Source organism: Cupressus sempervirens, chromosome 8 (genome assembly GCF_028749045.1).
Source record: "Cupressus sempervirens isolate cs-2001-9-10 chromosome 8, ASM2874904v1, whole genome shotgun sequence".
NCBI lineage: Eukaryota > Viridiplantae > Streptophyta > Pinopsida > Cupressales > Cupressaceae > Cupressus > Cupressus sempervirens.
This window is the reverse complement of record NC_143125.1, coordinates 454,548,082-454,553,864: the sequence shown is the minus strand read 5'-3', so window position 1 is coordinate 454,553,864 and position 5,783 is coordinate 454,548,082.

Here is a 5,783-nt window from a genome sequence, read left to right as displayed (position 1 = left end):
TGAACCCCTTTGACCTATATGAACGATTCTAATATGTCTTTAGGGGTTTTAGAACCCCTAGGGACATATGTCATCATTTAATTGGTCAAAGGGGGTCATAGGTCACCTTATGACCCCTTTTGACCCATATGAACGATTCTAATATGTCCCTAAAGGTCCTAGGATCCCTAGGGACATATCTCATTATTTAATATGTCAAACGGGGTCATAGGTCAACCTATGACCCCCTTTGACACATATTAACTATTCTAATATGTTCCCAGGGGTCCTAGGGACATATGTTATCATTTAATGTGTCAATGGGGTTCATAGGTCACCCTATGACCCCTTTTAACGTATATGAACAATTCTAATATGTCCCTAGGGGTCCTAGGATCCGTAGGGACATATGTCATCATTTAATGGGTCAATTTGACCCATATAAATGATTCTAATATGTCCTTAGGGGTCCTAGGACTCTTAGTGACATATATCGTCATTTAATGGGTCAAAGGGGGTCATAGGTCACCCTATGACCCTCTTTGACCAATATGAACGATTCTAATATGTCCCTAGGGTTCCTAGGACCCCTAGGGATATATGTCATCATTTAATGGGTCAAAAGGGGTCATAGGTTACCCTATGACCCCCTTTGACCCATATTAACCATTGTAATATGTCGCTAGGGGTCCTAGGACTCCTAGGGACATATGTTGTCATTTAATGTCTCAAAGGTGGTCAATGGTTGACTTATGACCCCCTTTGATTCATATATATTAATGATATACATATTTATTAATAACATATATATATATATATATATATATATATATATATATATATATATATATATATATATATATATATATATATATATATATATATATATATATGTATTATGTTATTATATTTAATGAAAATATTACGTTATTATGTATATATTAATAACATACATATTAATATAATAATATATAATACATATTATATATATATATATATATAATATTATGTTATTATATTTAGTAAAAATAATAATAATATAAATTATATTTATAGATTGTAATAAGATTAACATAATATATTATTATATATTAATAGATTATATCTTATATCTTTACATTACGTTATTATATATATATATATATTAAAATACGTCTATACATAGTAATATAAGCGAAATAATTTATAAATCATAAGCTATAACTTTTAAACGCAATTTTCCCTCCAAAATGGGTTGGAATTTGAAATTTCCCACCCAAATTCTGCCGAAGCATATCGGATATCCGATTTGTAATCGGATATCTGATTTCAAATTGGATATCCGATTTGATATTGGATATCCATGTTTAAAAAGGGTTTTAGTGATACTCAGACTTCGGGTAGCCATCTGACAATGTTATTTTGATCAAAATTGAATGAAACGAAAAGAGTTTTTTAATATTGCTCTCGAGATTCCATCAATATAATTTCTGTCAAATTCTGAGATCGATAATTATTTATTAGTTAATTATCAATGAAGATTATTGTAAAGTGTTGATTGGCATACTGATTGGAAAATAGCTATAACTTTTAAATGATATAACATTTTTTAAATCTAAAAGTTGCATCACATTCTATGCTTCACCTAATATAAGAAAAAAAATAAAAATTAAATTTGGTAAAATTTTCTATTAGTTAAGGTGGTCAGACACGAGACATTTTTTTCGAAAAAGTTTTGGTAGAAAATTCATATTTAATTATTTATTTGGAATAAAAATATCAAAAAATATGCGTCACATCCGGGCATGAGTCTACTTTTCATTTCTATAATTATATTAAAAAAATATTATCATTTGATTTTGATTAAGGTGGTCAGACATACAACTACTTTTTATTTTTTTCCTGAAATTTTCGTAGTACTACATTGAAATTCAAACTTTTGACCAATCACTTATTTTTTTTCTCTTGATAAGGCCTAGTAGTTTAGAAACTAAATTCAATGTCCTACAAATTATTTTCTTATAACTTTTTGGTATAAATTCTATAACCACTTTATAATTATGTGTCAAGTTGACATAACCCTGATTTGTTGATTTTTTACCGCCACTTAAGTCCATAGTTTGGTTGACCATGATCCTGCACATACCCTGTTGTAATGTAGAAAGTAAGGCAAAATAGAGCTAAAAAAATAGAGATATATAATTGATAATATATTAATCTAACTTGCGTACATACATTAGACCTTCAAATGTCTTCTAACAATACACTGCTTGTATGTGCACATCACATATTTATACATGCAGTACCAAAATATAGAAACTCCTTTTCTAGAGTATTCTATATCCTAGAGTGTTCTACATCTAATATGGACTATACAATGGAAGGCTCTAGGAAGCCTCTTCTCTGGATTCTTCTAGACAATCTTAACCCTTAACACTCAACCTCTCCAATGCATTTGCTACACCTCTCATGGAAGGTCTCCCTCTTGGTGTTTCAGCACTACAAACCAAACCAACTTGAGTGTAAGGCCCACACACGTACCCTATTATAAACCATAAGGAATGAATATGATTAGGAGTTAATTAAGTCATGATCGACATTTTCGTTATTAACAATGATTTATGAGATCCTATTAGAGACTGATGTAGATTTTGATTATTATAAGGTTGATACCCTATCCAATAACATTAGGTCGATAAGATAAGACCACATGAAAATGAGACTCAATATGTTCAACCCATGAACTTGGTCATGAGATTCAAGGTATGATCTACAAGGCAATTAGGAAAGATAAATTAACATTCACTCTAGTGAGAAGAACAATGAATGTAGGTTATAATGACAACAAGACATATGGTTACATTCAAAAAATTGGTTTTAAATTATGATGACATAATTATGGAAACATTCTAACAATTTGAGGAATTAACCCTAGAAACTCACACACAAACCCCTCATAATTTGATAAAGGGATGTTGCTAGGAATGTCGCTATGTTTAACTTGATTGAAAGGATACTAGTTAAAAAGTCTGCATATTAGTGGTTTTCACTTAGGACATATATATTGAGATCCATTTTATATATTTTAATGATTTAGTAGAAACAACTTCAATGTTTCATGATTATAAGTATGGTGATAGTGTTTAGAATGGTAATTTCATTATGATATGAAAGATACATATTGATACCCATATGTTGATATTGCAATCTTTTGAATATTTTATGGAACTGATTAGAAAGGGGAATCAACTGTGTGTGTTTTAATGTGATAATGGATGATTCTACATTTATTTGCATGTATTTCTATATTATTCCTTTGGATTATTGATATTTAAGTTGAGTGTGCAGGAAATTTGAACCATGATAATTATTCGAGGAAACAAGGTTCAAACCTATGTGAACACGGTAAAGCCAAGGTGAATCTTTAGAAGATTCAAAACCTCATTGTATTGTATTTGTTTTGTAATGTGATTGTGCATGGGTGTTATAAGTTTTAAAGATCATGATTAATTAGCAACATGTCATCATGATGTGTTAAGTATTTAATGTGTGTGTGTGTCATTTGACACTTGTGTTGTCTATGTGTAAATGATATGTCATATAGGATTTGTGGGCATGAAGTCACTTAACTTAAACTTAATCCTAATGAAATTAAGTTAATGCACCTTGGAGAGTGTTAGCATGAGTCACCTTCATGATGGAATTCAAATTAAATTGATAGGAACTTTAGAGAGCCTAAAAGTGGTCCCAAGTATTATTTTGGTGAAAATTAGTAACCCACATTGTAGAAGTATAGGTTGGGGGTCTAAATATAACCATAAGTTGGCCTAGGGGACTTAGGAGACCCTCTAAACTAGTCATTTTCAAGCCAATTCGAAAATCAGAGTGTCACATGACTATTGTCCTCATTCCTCCACTTGGGTAAGTTCCTATTGGTAGAAAGGTAAAAGGGTGTAAGAGGGGTAGGTGAGGATGGAAGTGGAGGTCTTTTTAGTGAGCTTGTGCCAAACTTAGTGGTTGTTCACCCACTTTCTAATTGTAGAGACACTTAGGTTTTGGAGGAAGAAACTTGGAAGCAAAGAAGGGAAGCTCTTCATCACCATTTTCACAACCCTAGCTTGGAAGGAGGTTAATGCTTCATGTGATGTTTTCTCTCATCTCATGTTAGATGAAAGATGGAAATTGGAAGAATGTTCTTGTAAGATGTATGTGTTTTCATTTGGTGTATGTAGTAGTAGTTGTGTATGTAAATGAGCATGTTGGATTTACTTGCATTTGATTTTGTTTCTTGATTTTGTTGTGGTGGAATGAATGTGGTGTTGGGTGTAAAGGCTTCACTCAGCCTTGGGAGGGAAGAGAAGCCTTGGGGTGAAGGGGTTAGTTGGGCTCAACATTGAAGTTGAGAAATCCTCGTCTTGGAGGGGATAGTTTTCATGGAGTATGGGCTCCATTGAAACCATATGCCTTTCTTTTGTTCTATGGGAGGTATAACTGAGGATATGTTAAGAGGAGTAAGTGTTGATAGCCTTATTGAGGTATGTGACTATTGATAGCCTTGTTGTGGCATGTTTCTTGGAAGTCTTGTTGGGCATAATGCAATTGCAAGATCTATTAATGCATAAGGATATGACATTCTCCTCTTTGGAGAGCCCACCTTCACCCAATGTTTATGATTCTATTTATGAATCTTTGTGCAAGCCTTGGTTGGGCTTGTTTGTGAAAATTTTGTATTGATGTTGATGCTTTTTTTGTGATGATTGATTGGATGTATCCCGTTTGAACCTCATTTCCCCTAGCTCGATGGGTTGTCTCCTTGAGGCCTAGTTGGGAGGTGAGCCTCCATGGTTCTTTATTTTTTTTGAAATTGTAGATTATTGATGCTCTTAGATACTTGGAAGCTATGAAGATTTCAATGCATTAGGGAGAAAATATTGTTGGAAGTAAGTTGATGATGGAGATACAAACTCCATTTGTTATATGTTTCATTTTGTGTTGAGTAGGAGTATTGTGCCATTCTTATTCAGTTGACAATAGAGGGATTGTGAAAAATCTGTGTGTTGTATAAGGTCTATCCATTTTTATAATTTTGCTATGGTGATTCACCACCTTTCTGTGTATCTTGGAAGTTATTGTAACAAGTATGTGATGATGATGAAGGATATGATGTTTTATTTTAAAGTCCTTGATCTCCTTCATGTTTATGTAGTTTTGCTAAAATAATTTAATATCATAGAAGAATTGTAAGGATAGGAAGATTATCTTCATTGAACTTAATTATCATTCCAGTTCTATTGTATATTAGTTGTATAAGCATACTCAGATTTAATCCTTCTCAAGAGAATGCATTAATAGTTCTTGAGAAAATGGTTCCAAACTTTATAAGACATAGATAAGAATAGTCAGATAGTGTCATTTATAAGCACATCATGAAATGTATACATAAATGCAATAAGACCAATGTTCAAATGTTGAATGAATTCATTAATCTAGACTATACATAGCATAATGAATAACTCCTAATTTATCATTGCAATAACATATCATGGATACCCTTGGAATATAGAAGTAGACACTCAAATAGATGACATAGAGTATAAAAGTTTTAAGATATAAACTTGCTATAGGAGCACATGTTATTTCTGGAATTAATATAGTCTTAAACTCAATCAGTCAATAGACCTCCATAGAACTTATAAGAAGGTGAGTAAATGAGTATATTAAGATTTACATTGGATTTAATACATAAAATAATCTCATGTCACAAGCAAAATTCTTTTTGGTAGGAATGGGTAGAAATCATTGTATAGGACTTCACAAATGAATAG